Raw genomic sequence first — 18,407 nt, forward strand, 5'->3', positions numbered from 1 at the left:
CAATGTGTCGCTGTACTGTGGAACTGTTGCTTGTTACAAAGTTTACATGAGTTCAAAATTGAGCAAATTAATGAAATAAAAAGCTGTCAAAGGTCATGAAATAGAAAGACTCCATTTACAACTGAGGAAGTTTGTAAGCCACAAGCTATTGGAGGCTAGAAGAGTATTTAGGGATGTACAGCTACAAACATTTTTTACGCTCTTTGCTGTGCATCTGCTTTCAGACCGTTCTTTGCTTGGACCCAATACATACATCCTTAAGGTTTTAGGTTATTTAACAGACACGGGACCTGTAAAGGTCTTTGTAGACCAACATAGGAATGAGTCACTGGGACAGTTGTCCTAAAAAGGTCTAAGAACTTAGATTTTGAAATGTCTCTTAAAGATGGAAGGATGTTTGGGATGAGACAGCTAGTGGATATTCTCTTTATTTATTTGCCTTTGGAGGGGTAGGCAGTCTGTGTTATTCTCTCTTTGCCACTCCTCCATGTGCCTTGGCAGACAGACCTCAGTCCTCTTTTGCAAGACAGCCTTGCAGGACAGACTAGACTGTCGCCTTTTCATGCTAATTAAAGCCAAATGTTACAAGCATGGATGCATGGGAAATTTAGACAGCCTCTGTGGAAGTGTCAGCATGGGTTTTCTTGGTGTTTCTTGTCTTTTGTACAGCCTTTGCCTGAGCGTGCAGGCAGCGTAGGTCTAACTCCCACTCTCAGAACACCTGGTTTCAGACCATTGCAAGTGAATCAAAACAGGCTCCCTTCAGTATGACTCCTGGTTGTTTTTCAAGGCACCACAGACACAGGACTGCTGCTCTCTGGGTTGAATATGAAGACCTCTTATTTTCCTATGTAGGTGAAAAAAGCAAATTACTATGTCTCTGTCTTGAACAGTAAAAGACTGCTGATGGGACTGGAGTTGTAAATCACAGATTGTTATACAGCCTCTATGATCTGACTAATTCCTCTTAGGGACTTGGCCCTTAAGGACTTCTGCTACAGGCACTCTCCACAGACATCTGCAACAGACTTAGGATGGGCTGGCATTATGCCCCTGGATCCAGCTGAGTTCAACTGTGATCACCCCAGGCTTGTGACCTCTCTGAAAGAAGGGCCCCTTCTTCAGGGCCAGGGGACAATGTAAGCAATGTAAGGAGACCAGTGACATGCTGCTCTGTATGAGGCTGCAGACAGACATGCACCACCAGGTAGGCTGTGAAATACAGGTTGTTACTCAGGTTGGCTTTCGGGAAACAGCATGGAGCAATGCATAAACACAATCCTGGCCAGGATTCATTCCTGCATTTTGCCAAGAGTTGTGGAAAGTACAAGGCATGTCATTCACTTTATATAGAGCTCCACAATGTGGCTGTGAGGTCTGTGGGAAGTAAGCAAATGGCATCTCCATGAGCCCTTTTGAAAACCTGGCTCATTGGACAACAGACATATATCTTACAAATATATGTTTATTTATTCTAACTAGTTTTCCCTTGACGAAATGCAATCTTCCTTTAATACATACCCTTCAATTTCTCATGTAAAGCTTTCCTGAAGTGAACATAAAGCTGTATGCCAGTGACTAAAAACTAAGTAGAAACTAATTTCAGGGTTTGGCCCATGGTGATTTTAAGAAGTCATACCTGGGCTGGGACTTTGGGTGCCAAGATTTTATCCTGGAGCAAATTTTTACAGCCAAGTTTGAAACTCCTGGAAATGAGAAGAGAGAGGAATGTTATAATGGAAAGGCTGGCATAACTTCAACTACTATAGAGCAGCCCAAGAAGTTGATGAGGCCGAGAGTTAGAAGCAAATCTGCCAACTTTCACTCTGTTCAAATAAGGTAAGTCATGCTAAAACGTTTGGCTGCTTTAAAAAAATAAAATTGCCTTCACCTCTTCAGAAAGCTACCAGTTATTAAGAAATAGACAAAAATAATGCAAATATGTTTTCAATCAAACTCTGTTTTGTTTCCTTTGTGCTACATGATTTTTCTGCTCAGTAAAATGGGATGTGGGAAACTACCTTTAAAATTAATTTGACTATTCCTGGCCTGAAATTAAGGCTCTACCTATCCAGAAAAGTCAGTATAGTGTGGGCCATTCCCCAACAATAGAGTGGCGGCAGGCTAAATATAACTACACTTACAGTCCCAGAACTGGCATCTAACATCAGGGGCTTACAATAACACTGGAGCTGCTGCTGCTCCAGCAACAGCCGAAGCAAAGGGAGGGAAAACTTGGTTTGTTTTTCAGCTGGGACCTCATTCTTCACTCAGCTGTTTGCTATTAGGGCTGGAGCAGTAGCAGTGAGAAATTCATTGCTGCTTTCTCTCTGAATCCTGACACAGTAACAGCACAGATCCAACCAGCCAAATCGACAAAGGATCAAGGAAAGGGGAAAAAGAGAGCAACAAACTTTAGAGTGCTTGCTGTCTCGCTTATATAGCACCTTTCATCCCCAAGGAGCCTATTTACTGAGGGTTAGACTCTGCCCCATTCCTGCAGAGGTATTAGTGAGTGCTGGAAGCAGTACAAAGAATCTCCTCTCACCCTGGTTCTCCACCCTGCTGGTGCAACCTGTGTGATTGGGGGTGTTCCCACCAGCACGAGGGAATCTCGTGTCCCTCCAGCTATCACCTGCGCTGTGTCTCATGCCAGATCCCCTCCCCTGCCTGGCTGGGGGGAGAAATGAGGGACAAAGTAGAGTGAAACAGTGGGGAAGCAGGAGTGTTCCCAGTACGGGGTTGCAGCACTCTGTATTCCTTAGGGCACAAAATCAAACACTAACTTTGTTAAACTCATCCTGATGCTCTGACAGCTATTGGACCCAATTCTGCTGGCACAGCCACTTGTGTAGAGGTGAATTACGCTGTAAATATCTTTTGATATCTTGTTTCAGGTGAAAAAAAAAAAAATAAAGAGAACTGGACTCCTTTTATCAGCATGTCTCTATTTAGATAAGTGGAGTCACTAATATGCCTCAGTGCTGGGAGTGAGGACTCAGCTCCACTAGTGTTCAGTGGAGAATACAGACTCCGTAAGGGTGACACAGGCTGGGTGAAAAGCAGAGACCCCTTTCCAAGACAACTGCTCCAAATCCTTTGCAGCTTGGGAAAATAAAAGTTGCCATCTGAGACTCCACTTTCGTGCAGTAGGTATGTGCTACCAAAGCAAACTGCTGCCTTTCAGAGCAGTGTTCCTTACTGCTGTGGAGAGCAGAGCTTTCAGCTTCTCAGAGACAAGAGCTCTGGAGGAGGAGCCTTGGCTTGGGGTCCCTGGGTACAAAGGGTGATTTCTGCTAGTCCTACTCTAAAGCATTGCAGCTGAGTGACAGCTGCTGGATGCAGACAGCACAGACGAGAGTTCATGCATAGAAGCTGATCACAGCAGTGGAGTTGATTTGCTTTCATTCCTGTGCAGCCTATTTATGTTTGAAAATAAAAATGGTATGTAAGAACACAGACGCTTTTCTGCCAGTATAGCTGCTTCCCCTTCTAGGGACTCCATGCTGTCTGGCTTATGAGCTAAGCGATAAGATTCCTCAGACTGGGAATTTTGTTTTGCATTTCATTGCCTCCTCATCCTGTTGACATAATGATCTCATATGCAAAAACAAATCACCCCCTGACCTCAGCATAACAAATTGAATGCGATACTTGACACATGGGCTCTGACACTGTCTGCCTGCTTTCTCCTGCTGCCCTAGAATAAAAGGGTCTGTTTCCTGCTATCTGCAGCCTGCAAACTCCAGTACAGTTGGGGCTGTGTCAACTGTCACCTGTGAGCCTGTCCGTCCCAGCCATGCCTTCTAATTACACTGAACGAGTCAAGTATGTCCCCATAGGCTGACAAACTAGACGCAAAGGAATTCTTGAAAAAAAATAAGGCAACAAATTATTGCCTTTATATAGAGAAAATCTGTATTACTCACTAAGAAGCAATCTCATCCATAGATCTGTGCTGGTATACATAGACAAAGCTGTTTGTAAAGGGCACATGTGCAGTGTAAGCAATATGAACAAAAAAATCTTGATATTCAACACACATAGGAGAGAACCCCGTGTACTCTGCCCCATTACCTTAGATCAGGTCTTGCGCTTATGCTGAAACCTGAACTCCCTGCTAAGTCTAGTTGCAGATGCTACGTGTTGGATTGCATCCTAGCCCAGATCTGGATGGATCTAGCTGGCTTAGCTGCTGAGGAAAATCAGGTGGAGACCAGCATCAGCTTGAGCCTTTCCCTCACAGGCAGAAGGAACAGTCTTTTTCAGCGATATGAAAGAGGCAGCAAAAAAAGAAAGATTCACAGCTGTGGAAGAATGAGTCAGCCACCCTAAAGGAGCTTCTCCCCTTCGTTTCTAACCCATGGCACACCATGTTTAATTCTTCTTTGTAAGCATCTGCTAAACATGTAGCTGTTCAGGGCTGGCTGTTCTCAGAAATATACCCAGTACATACAGGATAACTAGTATGTCCCACTGTACCAGCTGAAACCATGAGGATTTGATCTGATTTTTTATTATGTCTGCAGACCATTTTCAATGGGTACCTGAAAAATAATTAAGAAATGCATGGCTGTTCACAGGCTTACAGTAGTTTACATTGGCAGACAGGAACTTTACTTAGACCAGAAAACCTCAGTATAGTTCATCTGCTAAAGAACAGGAACCACTGCTGTACAGGGCTGCACTTCCAACCTATAGACATGCAAGCCTTGAGCTGTGCCTGATCCCTTTAGCTACTTAATTAATCAGAATAGTGTGAGCCTGGATTGTGACATCCTATTCATTTTAAAGAAAGAAGCGACATGACCTGTGAGAAAGGGGAATGGAAGAGAGTCGACACCCTGTGTCACACTCTCTATATAACATTATTGCAATAATATAATAAATAAGAACCATAGCTAATCAGTTATTTCGTCATTATCAGAAGCAGTTACATTTGCATCTCTGTTAACAAACCCAGTGTGCATTTGCCAGTTATGTGGAGTTTGCATCATCTGAGAGTCTTTTAATGCTGACACCTGTCCCAAGTCCCCTGTGACTTTTTGGCATGACACCATGAAAACTTCCAACAATGGATGATGATCAGCTGATCCGGGGCTTTCTTCTTGCAGAGTTACTCACCTTTATTTTGCCCTAGACACCTGAATTTCCCAGGATTGAATTAGCAGGTTTATAGGCTTTTATTCCAACAGTTAAAATACCCATTTAACTCCTGAGAAATAACTGGAGCTTATTGTTGTGGGGCACATCTGGTAAGAACCTTATTAATCTTCAAGCAGTATGGTATATGCCCAGCACAATTTTCGCACTGTGAAAGAAGGAAATAAGAACATTCCTTCAGGACCTGTGAACACACCTGGTTGCTATAGCAAGCATAGCCCACCTAAGCAGTACTTACTGGCAAAGCATTGTAGCACCCATCTTGACTTATTTTTTTTGGGAAAAAAAAGATTTCTTCTTCTGCTAGCTCATGTGTCTTCACTGGTCTTCAGTTCATTCTGCATGGTATCTACAAGTCCACTGCCTTTCATGGAAGCTCTACCATGGTTACAAATGACTTACCCCATGAAATCAGCTGCAAACACTGAAGAAGGATTCATTTCAAATATACTAAGACTTCACAGGACCTTTGAGGACATATTCATTGAATTTTGTTTCAGCTGCTTTTATAACTAACACAGGCATATAACCATATGCCAGCATTCCTCACTTGCTCACTCCGTGATGAAAACCAAACCTTGTATCCATCCTTCCATTACTATATTAGGTGTAGTAAAATGTAGCTTCCATCCTTGTTATAATATGAAAACCAGAGAAAGGAAAGGCCTTTTCAAACATTTGAAATTATCACTGCCTTTACTAGAGAGAGAGAGAGCGAGCAAAATCTGTGCTTTTGAAAACATCACATGAATCTTTGAATTTCCTCAGAAACATTAGCCTATTGGTTCGTCTGCAGGTCTTTATGCTGGTAATCATCACTTCTAGTTTATAGCTGAGCAAGTGAAGGTAGAGAGATTTTTCCAGTCACATCTGAGCTGGTCACCTCAGCTTTGTCCTCCTAACCTGTTCCCTTCTGTTTGACTATACATGAGTTGAATACAACCCTAAATCATAGTAAGAGTGACTTTCTTCAATGTCTTGGAGACAGGCAACCATCAGGGCTCAGTTGTGCAATCTAACTGCATCTTACAACAGAAGAGTGCCATTTAAACGTATAGTTCTATATGTAAATAAAGATAGCACAGCGTAATTTAAAGTTTAGGTTAAGGAACATGTTAAATTCTTGAACGACAACCATGTACTCATATGAAATAGTCCCTTACTCTTTGATCTAAATGAGATGTGCCAAGGATAAAGTACTATGAGTAAAGTTGTCAGAAAAAAATCCAGTCACATGTAACAAAATATTAAAGAAGATATTACCTACTACTCTGATGTTGTAACATATTGTGTTGCTGCACATACTTATAGGTTCTTAGCACTCAGGTGCTGTTCAGTATTTGAAGGAAATACTGCATTGTTAGTTTTGCAATGTAATTTTTCCTGCAGTGAATGTATGTGTCCACATATCTGAAGAAGCAATATTTTTGACAAGACAGAGATATGCTTTGGGAATCAGGCAGTAGTGTTCTAGCTCAGGTGCCTGAGCTAGGGAGGTTTATCTGTTTACTGTTTGGTTGCCTGTCTTTAAGAATAGGAGTATATAATACAAACAATACTGTTATAGCAGTTAAAATAAAAATGCTGTTAGACTGGTGTAGCCCTCGAGGGGAAATAAAGCTGCAATGCCTCCAAAATGTGCTATTATTTTGTAGGGACATCAAATAACGTCAGAAAATTTATGAGCCATGGGGAAATAAAAAGTAAAGCTGATAGGTTAACCTACATTTTGGATTATGTTAGTGAGTTTCAACAACAAAAAGAAATTACTCCAGAGCAGCCAGATCTGTATCACTCTGAGGCTGTCTTTCAGATCTTCCTTTTCTCAGTCACCTACTCTCTGGCCACAGTTAACTGAGCTAGCAATGTTTTGGCTCGCACAACCAACCAGCTGATGTAGCCATAACATATAGCCATGTCTTAGCATCAGACAATTTACACAGCTTTGGTATGGACCTGCTTACTCTGAGTGTGGTGGGCATCAGAAAACAGAGGGCAACTTCATTGCTCTTGAGAGAAAGCAGCCACATTCCACTCTTGCTCTGTCAAGCAGGCAACTTTACCCACTCTTAGACTTTTATTGAGTCAAGGCGCTTTTCTTGTAATTCACAAATGTTGGTGTTTATTTCAAGCTTTGTAGACAAAGATGTTATGAATTTATTTTTCCCACAAAGCTTCTCACCCTTATAGCTGCAGAAAAAAGCTGAAAAGTTTGACATAGTTGAAACTTAAATTCCAAGAGATGAAAGTGCAATAAAGCAAACCCAAATGGGTTTCTTTGAAGCTCTAGGTTTTTAGGACAGTCACATCATTTTCGGGAAGCTTAAACTAACCCAGGGAAAAGGAGGACACTTGCATGTTTTGGATTGGACGTCATAATGTAACCGTACTGCTCCTTTCTGCCCCAGGGCTCCCACAGCAGCACACCGACCACACACAGCCCAGACACTGCTTGTCAGAGCCCAAAATCCAACAGCCCAACAGCAAGACTTCTCTCTGCCTGCAGCTGCCAGACCAAGACAGAGCAGCAAGAAGGAACTGCTCCTTACTGTCACTTTCACCTGAAGGAGACATCTGCAATGCCTACAGAGGTGGGAACAGGGCTTGGGGAGCCAGCACACATGCCCTAAACCAGGTAAGCTTCCTGGTAACACAGTACACAGTGTGTGGGGAAAGCCTTGACAAGTGTAATGTGTTTGTTCACAGCATTTTTAAGCCTAAAGGCCATGTGAAGTCTCTAGTTCATGATGCTTTAGTGAGATCAGAAAAATCTGCTTTACCACATGGCAGATCAGCTGTCCTTTCCTTTCTGGGAAAAAAAAAAAAAAAAAAAAAAAAAAAAAAAAAAAAAAAAAAAAAAAAAAAAAAAAGCTGTGTTACATTTACTGTAGTAACAGGCAAAGTTAATTTACTGCCTCCTTCCTCCAGGGCACTGTCTGCTGGAGAGCACATCTGAGAGGTCCCTAAGTAGAACTGCTATGTAAGGAATCCTGACCAGCAGAAAGCAAAAGGACACAGAAGGTACTTTATTCCAGGGCAACACTCACCTGTTTCCTACTGCTGGTGAAACCATCTCCTCTGCCTGAAATGAGTCAGACTCACAGGCCATGCTGATGCACATTACTTCATGTGTTGTTAGGCCACAATATAAACTCTCTCAGATCACTAATAAATATGAGTTGCTTTATGTAGTGCTGTGTGTGTTTGTGAAGGAGAGTGGCAGCAGGTTTACAGCCACAGAGCCAAAATATGACCCTGCCCATGGGAGTAGAAGGTATTATTGAAATGCAGTTTTGTGTAGCATCTTTGCAGAACACTGACACATGTACAAGGTGATCAGGCCACCAAGGAGGTAGCTGATGCTCATTCCTTGGTCTGCAACAAGAATCAACAAGAAAAACAAATTGAGCTCTCTTCACTGTCTCGCTTGTTCCCTCACTTGGAACGCAAAGAGCCTCAAAGGTTTTCTTACCTGTTCAGACCCAAATAGATACTGCAAACCCAGCCCTCTCACGTGTGTTTTTTGAGGGGAAAGTACTATGTGTTGCTTTTAGTCCCAGGGGACAGATCTTTCCTATTTGATAGCTCCATTTCATTCTACACATATATAATTTCTCTAACTCTCATCCTTCCAAGGTGAATTTATCCTCAACTCCAAAATGAAAATCTGGGAGAAGTCCTTGGCCCTCTCTCTTCACAAGGAGAAGAGAAATGGGAACTACAAGGCATCTCATAAGGGCTTGTAAGAGCTCATACTCCAGTGTTTTCTTTAGCCAGAATGCAGAGATTATTATCAGGATGCTTAGCACCTTGCTTTCCTCCACCAAACACCCTTTCATGCTTCAGTTTGTTCTCTTTCAGTATTGTCAGATCCCAAAGCTGGAAAACCTTTTGGAAGTTTGTCTTGCAAATTTCAGTTAGGGATGATAGAAACCCACTCTCTACTCCCAAATATCTCTCCATCCGTGCAGAGAAAATGTTTAAGCTTCTCAAACTTAACCCAGACCCTTTCATGAATTAAACAGAATGCTGCCCCATCACACAAAAAGCCTCCCTTGATCTTTCTCTCTGTCAAAGCACCTGCAAACTGCTGCCAAACTGTTCTGCAGTGCCACCTAGTGAGACAGACACATTTTCACGGAGCTTCACGCTGAGCCTGGGCACATCAATCATTCCTACACTACTTTTCATTTTTTTACCAAGGCTTCTCTTTCCTTCCCATATAAACCCCCTCCCACATCTTTTCATATTCAGAGTCCAGCCAGACTAGCTCTTTCCTCCTGCTATGAAGCCTAAGTCTTGACTTCAGAGCAGTTTACCTGTCTGCCAAGTGTAACATTGCATAGCAGCCTGCAACGGATTAGATGGGTGTAGATGGTATCTCCTCCCCTCCAAGAAAACCTGGAATCATGGGTGAGGGTATGTGCGAATGCAGTCTTCCATGCTGGGGAAGGTGTGCAGATAGATAGGAGACAGACATTGGGTGGATGAGGAGAATGACCAGCTAGGTAAGTGACTTGGGCAGGGAGGCAGGAAGAGGGCAAGGGATCAGCTGGGGAAGGGAAACCTGACACTGCAAAGAGGATGGAGCTGAAGAGCACAGGGACCCAAAGCGTGGCAGAAGAGGACATGGAGGCACCATAAAGAAAGGTGTGAGGACAATGTTATAGGTGCTTTCTCAGGAAGGTAGAGTGAAGAAGAAGAATGAAATTAGCAGAAGATCCAAATGAAGGAGAGTAAGACTAGAAACAGTAGGGATAGACAATATAGTGAGTCAATGTGAGACAAAAGCAGTGGAGACACATACATCTGCTGTGGCTTGCCTGAGAAGTTATGACAGAAAATGGGAATGGCCAGGCCTGAGCAGCAGCACTGAGAAGCTGGGAGCAACCTAGGATGTGTCTGGGATGGTTGTTCACACGGATTTGCTGAGGATGGGGCCTGTGGCAAGTGTCAGAGGTAAGTGCCAAATGATGCCTGTACACGTGTCAGTATTCTGATTTTCATTTTGATTATTTAAAGACTTAAGAAATTGAATGTATACATGTGAAGTGCATGCATGCACAAACCTTACATTATTGATATATAATATAAATCCTATTTTATACTGCAGGATTAAAGCTCCAGCTCTGAGCTCTCTAAAATTATTAACTGTTGGATGGGGTTGCCTAGACTTCCTAATTCGCCACATGCCTTTAAACGAGTAGATGTTGTCCCTATGGAGAAGTCAAGATGGTACAGTATGAGACTTATCTGTAGGGAACCGTGCCAGCCTTTTTGTAGGCAGGAGATTCTGGGAGCAGATGAGCTCATGGCTAAGGCAGCTGAACGGTGCCACAGAGGCAGACTCTATCTCTTTCCCTTCCCCATTGTGCCCGGGGGACACATCCAGTCTTTTAAGCCAGACTTTTCACAGGTGGTGCTCAATGTGTGCTCTTCGCTTTGAGAGTGCCAGACTGGAAATCTGTGAATGTGGTTTGCAGAAAGGCAGAGACAAAGCTGTAAATAACATCATGAGAATTCCCACACTGAATGACTGCTCAAGACTATACCATAAGAACAGCATGGCTGGAGTTTAAGTCCATGCCAAGAAAACCATCAGCTTGCACAAGGGCAGTTTCTGGATTCCTCATGTGTTGCCAGCAAGTTTCCACATGCCCAAGCACAACTAGTTTTTCAGAAGGTAGATGTCCCTGTGGTCTGACCTGCCATGATTTTTCATGTAGTTTTATGGGGCTAGGAGTCAAAGTATTAATAAATGTAACAGTGTGTAAACTGATCTTTTAATAAAACTCCAGGGTCTCTTTCTTTTTTTTTTTTTTTTTTTTTGGGGGGGGGGGGTGGGCGGGGTGGGGGGAGTAGGGGATAATCTTTGTCCGACTTCAAAATAGTCTGTGTTACATTATTCATTTTGCTTGGAGAGAAACATGAAGTAGTGGATGCACTGAGGAAGGAGAAAGCAGCCTCTTAGAGCCCTTAACCACATCTCCAAGCACTTGAAAGAACAGCACAATCACTCCGTTTTTAGTTCAGTAAGGCTAGAAACTTAGGGTACTTCTAAGTAGCAAAAGGGAAAAAAAAAAGGGAGAAATGCCACAATAAACTGATGGGGCATTTTCCATCCTGCGGGGCTGGTTTTTCAGTATTTAAATTATGTAATATACAGCTACTAGAATTACTGTGTCCTATTGCAGAGAATCTTCCGGAAACCAAATTATTTAGTGGCTAGGCATGAATGGAAACCCCATCATTTGAAACACAAGCTAATAATATAGAAGTTTATTCTACCCAAGAGTATGTGTATCCATCATACTTCAGACACATTCTTCTGTATGATGGATTCAGCTTGATGGCTATGTTTGCGAAGGTTTTCTTCCTAGGATAACTGGACACTTTTGGTTTGGGGGAATAGAGACGTTTGAAAAGTATTCTAGCATAGTGTAAAACACTCCAGGGATCTGGCTACAAAGAGTTGAGGCCTGAGGAAATGAGCAAAACTCAAAAAGGAGAAATGAAATCATCTGTCTCAAATGGCTAAGAGGCCTGCTTGGGTAGGCTGTGGTTGTCCCTAGAAGAGCCATGGTCAACACAGCTGCCCCTTCCTGCCTACACCACACAAGGCTCAAGACCACTGGTCATTTGTAATGCATGAGCTCACCAGCCTTCCCTCTGGTTTTCCCTAGAAATGTTTCCCATGGAGCAGTAAGGATCTGTCAGCAACATCTCTAGGGCTTCCAAAGACTTTCTAGCTGATGTGGCATCCAGCAGAATGAAGTACAGCATGAAATTCATGGACAGTAGACTTTGCTGTTGCAATATGACATTTAACTCCTCAGCTCCAAAACAGAATTCAACACCAACATATGAGGTCAAGCATGACAGTTAGGTTTATGCAACAGTGGAGATTCACTGCTTCCTGCATGTTCCTCTCTCCCTACTGCCTGTATGACAGACCAAGCTGGTATATTTAGCATGCCCCAAATACCCCACTGATTCCTCCTGTAAAAAAGGTTTCTTCCCACAATTTAAAACTATGAAAAAATGCATTCATTTTCCATATTCGTCCATGTAGTGTATGTATATTTTATTGGAAATATGCTAAGGTCTCTTATTCACAAACTCCTAGTAATCTAGTAATCTGTTACTCACAACTAGTTAAAAACAAAGACATTATGTGTGCTAGTTTTACCAGAGGTCAGGTTGGACTAGGTCACCAAGCTGCTACTTCTTTGCAGCTGCCAGACTGAGCCATTTTACAAATAAAATAATAATTTTTAAAAATCCAGCTGTCTGATGTCCATTTTCAGAAGTGGAGAGGAGTCCCAGCTTGCCACAGCTTCTTTTTATGCTATATCCGGTTCAGACTGACTCTTCCTGACAGCACAGGGAGTGTTGAAGTGCCCTATCTACCTCTCCTGCCTGAGAAGCTCAGCCTGTCTATGAAGAGTCTGGCTCCCAGACCCTCGGCACATATGAAGAATCTAGGTCGCTGTGCTTCATATCCAAACTTCTTATGAGAAAGTCCCTTTTTTATGTAATCATCAACTGAGAGAAAGGGAAACAGTGATCAGAGCCAAGTCACAAGAAACAAAAGCATCATTACAGTGGAAGAAGAAAGGGAAGCAGAGGAAGGCAATGGGCAGCACAGCAGGGACTGAAAGGAGTGGCTGCTTGATTTGGAGGAATAATGCAGGAAGGAAGCTGGAAGGGGTATTAGATCTCTTTCTTTCTGTGCCGAAGTGGTAGGTCTCATTTTCCTTGGAGGCTCTGGAGTAGTGAAGCTTCACAGATATTAATGTGTTATAACTTTGGGGCTCTGAAACAAAAAAGCATTTTTTCCTTGGTATCAAAAACATCAGTGTCTCTGCTTTTTCCTGGGAAATTTACAGTAAAAATCACGCTCACAAAATTTAACATAGACAGTCTTTACTCACACATCTGTTTCTATTTAGGAAAAAATGACAGCAGGGGAAAGGATATTTCCCTTGCATTTTCTTTAAATCTTACCCCCATTCCTCCTATCCCAAAGCCCATGTTTGGTGGTTTCATCCTTGCAAAGAGATTTCCTGTAGCCCTGACTGTCACAGGAGGAGGCAGCTACGAGAGAACTACGGGCAAAGCATGCAGCCTGTGTAAAGGCATTTATCCTGGTTAGGAACAATTTTGACGGCTTAATGTTCATAGTGCCAGCACTCCAAAATATCTCTGAGGCAAGGTCATGTGGTAATATTCCCAGGTAATGTCTTTCTTGAGGGTTTGCCTGTTTACCAGTCAGAAATCTGAGCTGGAAACTGATTTAGCTTCCAAGAGCATTGAAGTCATGTTCAGAGGCCAGGAGGATTGCAAGAGGGTGGCAGTCAAAACCTTTATCCACTGCAAACTGCCCACAAACAAGGTTAGAAACCATCAAGTGTAAAATCCTACAGCTGAAGAGTAACTTAATTGTCTATTATCAGGAACAGGCTATGGCCCTCAGAGTTGACTAACCACAAACAGAAATGATGATGTGAGGATTTATTGTACAGAAGTGTGAAGCTGTTTAAGAGGGGGAGTGGTAACCAGTCACACAGCTTAAGCTGCACAATATGGGTCTATAAATACCCAATAATCTTTTACATGTTCTATGCTCTCATTCGGAGCACCCCAAAATCAGTTATTTAACACCAGGGTGATTTTTAAAGAGTTTTTTCCACATGGGCAACAAGTCTAGACTAACAGTTCCTAACTCCAGCAAGAGCACAGCTGTAGTTCTCACAGGCCAAGCATATCCCACAACTTCACAAGCATGTAGATGCAAATATCTGCTCTGAAAACAAGTTATGGGTAAAATTGTCAAAGGGGAAACTGGACCAGACATGCAACCAGAGCAAACATCCTCAGAACACTTCAGAGATGCATTCCTGGTGAGGCTCCGGTGCTACTTCAAGGGCAAGAATCCCCATGGATTCAAAGATTCCTGAAAACATTGTTTGGCACTAAGAAAAAAAAAAGTAGCATTTTTGCAAAGGCAGAGTACCCGTAAGGGCTTTTTTTTTTTCACGGTGGAAAGTGTGCTCTACCAGCAGAGAGGGAAAGAGGGGAGACAAGGCTGATGCAAAACTTTATCATACATTTCATAATATTCTGAAATGTAGATTTTCAAATAAAACAAGCTGACTTCAGAGCGTGAGTTTAGCAAGTGAATCTCATATCTGGAGTACCGCCTCCAGCTCTGGAGCCCTCAGTACAGGAAAGACATGGACCTGTTGGAGAGGATCCAGAGGAGGCCACCAAGATAATCAGAGGGCTGGAACACCTCTCCTGTGAGGACAGGCTGAGAGAGTTGGGGTTGTTCAGCCTGGAGAGGAGAAGACCCCAGGGAGACCTTATTGCAGCCTTTAAGTACTTAAAAGAAGCTTATAAGAAAGATGGTGACAGATTTTTTAGAAGGGCGTGTTATGACTGGACAAGTGGTAATGGTTTTAAACTAAAGGAGGGAAAATTCAGGCTAGGCATGAGGAAGACATTTTTCACAATGAGGGTGGCAAAACACAGGAACCAGTTTCCCAGAGAGGTGGTAGATGCCCCATCCCTGGAAATGTCCCAGGCCAGGCTGGACAGGGCACTGAGCAATGTGATCTGGTTGAAGATGTTCCTGCTCATTGCAGTGGTGTTGAACCAGATGACCTTTGAAGGTCCCTTCCAACCCGTACTATTCTATGATTCTATGACCAGTTAAGAAGCTTTTTGGTAAGATCACCTGTTACACAAGGAGTCAAATGCCTCAAAGTCTGAGAACAACAAGATTAGCAGACAAAAACACTATCAGTGCTAGAATTTCATTTGCCGTATTGAAAACAATTCCAGAGAGACAATAGTTTTATTAAGTTATGAGTTGTCTCTTAGCATCACGTTACTATCTTCTGGATTATTTATGTTATCCTAGGGAAACTCTGGTGTGCAAAATGTTCAATCAAAAGACATTACTTCAGTGATTTCTCTGAGCCTGGCATAAACAAAGGTGTTTTATGCCAAGTGGACATAACCAGGCAAGATCTTTGACATTCCTACTGCAACAAGTAATTGTTATTATTCCAGCTTTAGATATGACAATAACTTTCTTGTCTTCTTACATAAGAAAGAGCTATCATTTGCTTTGTTAGGCTTGGAAGAGAGCACTTTGTACCTCAGAGTAGAATGACTTGATAGAATTGATTTTAGCACATGTCCTTCAGAGTTTGGTCAGCACAACTTTATGTTCATGTTACTTCCTGATGTGAATGGTTCCTCAACGCAGTAAACTTGTTTTAAAGCAAAACTTTTTTTGTTGAAGTTATTAATGGCTTTTTTTGTTAAGGCAAAAGCCAGATATTGCAAGTGACCCCAGCCTATGTTAGATATCCAAATAAATAAGGCAATTGAGAAAAGCTGCAGAGAAGACATTCAGGTGGTAAGAAGAGAGCAATGGCAGCCTGGAACAATAGTGTCAGTTGTCCAAAATCCTTTGAGAGGTTTCATATATGTTGCATCACTACAGCAGAGCATATTAAAGGCTGATTTCAGTGCACAGGCAATGAATCCTTGACCAAATAACCTCCATCACACAGATCCTTGTAGCTTTTCTTCAGATATGCACCAGCAATTGCATTACCTAGGGAAGCTCTCTGAAATGCAGTAAGTTAGCCTTTAAATTAATTTTGCTTTTAACATCATCTTTAGCCTAATTTGTGGAGGACATGTCACATCCATGAGAAGGAAAGAAATATTGAGAGGAAGGATGTTTTCACTCTTTAAAGATATTGGTTTTGTCAAGTTGGGCTATTGGAACAAGGCCTCAGAAGAAGGATTAACAGACTTTGTGCTGCAGAGGTAATCACAGACCTACTGTCTATCACACAATCAGACCTGTTCTTATATAATTTTTTAGAACATGCCTTTTTGGAGAATAAACATTTACATGTTTCTTCCATGTGAATTTACATTTCCAGGACTGTTGTCGCTGAGAGCATACAGAATTTCCTGTGGTAGCTAATCCTACTCTTGGGGAAGTAAACGGAGATTCATTCAAACATCTTCGGAAGCAAGAAAGCAATATGCCCCTCCAAGAACCCCTATGTTTTCTGGTAACAGAAAAATTTACCAGATTTCAGATTTTGCTTGATCTCCAATCAGACATTCAAATTAGTTACAAGGATTCATTAAAATTACCACCAAAAGAAAAGGTAAAAGTTAAAATAGAAATGCTTCAGGTCTTAGCCAGCCTTGAACTGCTGTGGAGGACCAACCTTCACCTACCTGCTACAAGGCTATTTGCACCTTTCTCTGGAGCATCCGGTGCTGGACACTGACTGAAACTATACATGAAGTCACATGGATTTGGGATGTAGTTCAATTCAGTGACTTTCGTATTTCATTAAGAAATATCAGTAGTGATATTTCTTCAGCTGTGCAGATATTTGTTAATCAAAGAGAGGAGACTGTCTCCTGAAAGGACTACTTCAATCCCCATTTTCATAGACCCATGTTTAACACTCCTCAGTTTCAAAAACAGACTATCCCAGCACTCATGCTCTGCACCTAGACTCTCCCTGCTATTAAAAGAAGAAACATCAGGACAGCAAGCAATCTGATAACCAGAGGCACTGAGGACTCTTCCCCAGAGAGCACCTTTGCTGCCAAACTCTGCCTATGAGAGTAGCTGGTGCTCTGGTCATCAGGGCCCCAGATGCAAAAGACATCCACTGGCAATAGCAGATTTTCAGCTTTGTTCTATCTGATCTTCATGCAGTGTAGAATTTTGACCATCAGCAAAGTAAAAAACACTCTAGTCTACATACCTCTTGTGAAGAAAATGTTTCCTTTTAACAGATCTGGGCATAACTGTCCAAGAATGTTTTAACTGGAAGGCACTTTTTTAATTTTACCATTTCTGTTGGAAAAATAGATTTCATTTCTCTGTTGAAATCACCTCAACAAGCTGGAAAGATAAAGTTGACATAAGACCAGTGGCATGGAAAGAAGTTCTGCAGTTTGCCTAAGGAAAGATTTTTCAGTAGAAACAAACTGTTTTCACCTGCCAAGTGCAGGGTCTGTCATGTATCTTGCAAATTCACCTTCTCTTTTCTTCTTTCAGGAAAAAACAAACAAACAAACAACACGCAGAATCCCAGATGCAACAACAAAAATACAGCTAAAAGCAGCAGCGAAGTGTATAATTGAGAAGATCACCCTATTCCAAGTGTGACATGAGCAGATGCTGCTGTGACTGCTTTGACAGCTCACCTGCAAGGCTCAATGACATTCCTCTTATTTCCAAGCTGCTGGTACGTGACATGGGCCCAGCATCTCTCCCAAGAAGCAAAGCTGAGGAGACGTACAAAATTGGAGGATGCTATTGCTTAGTTGACAGTGCAGAGAGACTTATCTGATTGCACTGGAGCCCAGCAGACCCTATGTGCCTGAAGGAAGCTCCCACAAGTAGCCTGTGATCTTGTGTGCTCAAGGAGGTCCAGGAAAGTGCATGTCCTCTTTCCAAGCAGAGGAGCAACCCCCTCCTATTTTACAGATCCTGCCATTGCTACAAAGACGGAGTCTGCTTCTTTAATGCATGTTTATTGCTGGCTTGTAAAGTTGCATGAGATGATTGCAATTTCTGTACTAGCTATGCATTTAAATATTTTCCCATTACCACATTAAAACTGTCATTCTGGAGGATCTTCTTCACTTTTCTTCTCCTCGCTTGTCACAAGTGATCCTAGGCAAAAATGTGAATGTGCCAAAGGGACTTGTGAGATAACAAACAGCATGGGGAAGAAGAGCAAAGCCAAAACAGTTTGCAGCCATCATCATCTTGGTCTAGCAAAGCACAAAGCCTAGCAAATGCACAGAGACCCTTCCAGCAACTCTAAGTCCTTCTTACTTAGTCCTGCACTGTTACATGCCAAAAAACCACACTTCAGTCGGTGCTCTGCAAATATCTCTTTGGAAGAGAACAGCACAAGACAGTCCATGGAAGGATAATTAGCTGTTTTTTACCTACCTCCTTACAACAGACATGCTGTACAACTCAGCCCAAGGTTTAGACCCACTCAGGTCCTCCAGGTTTGCCCAAGAAGGACCAAGTCTGGGCTCATTTGTGCAGAGATGTGGTGCATAAAGAAGCCACTGCAGGTTGTCTGGTATTAATTTTTTATGAGATCAGAATCTGACCCAATACAGCCTTTGTGTGTGTGTGTTTATTTCTATTTGACAAACATTTCTAGCTA

At 42.3% G+C, this 18,407-nt stretch overlaps 1 long non-coding RNA gene across 1 annotated transcript in view; it reads right to left on the minus strand.

Annotated features, from left to right (window-relative positions):
- LOC135579078 (uncharacterized) overlaps window positions 1-18,315 on the minus strand; it is a 59,947-nt gene extending 41,632 nt beyond the window's left edge. The window contains exons 1-2 of the long non-coding RNA XR_010471473.1: window positions 18,182-18,315; window positions 1,640-1,706 (exon numbers count right to left, since the gene is read on the minus strand). This is a non-coding gene — a long non-coding RNA (uncharacterized LOC135579078). The remainder of the gene's footprint in view (window positions 1-1,639; window positions 1,707-18,181) is intronic.
- Between the last annotated feature and the right edge of the window lie 92 nt (window positions 18,316-18,407).

This window comes from Columba livia, chromosome 3 (genome assembly GCF_036013475.1).
Source record: "Columba livia isolate bColLiv1 breed racing homer chromosome 3, bColLiv1.pat.W.v2, whole genome shotgun sequence".
In the NCBI taxonomy this organism is placed as follows: Eukaryota; Metazoa; Chordata; class Aves; order Columbiformes; family Columbidae; genus Columba; species Columba livia.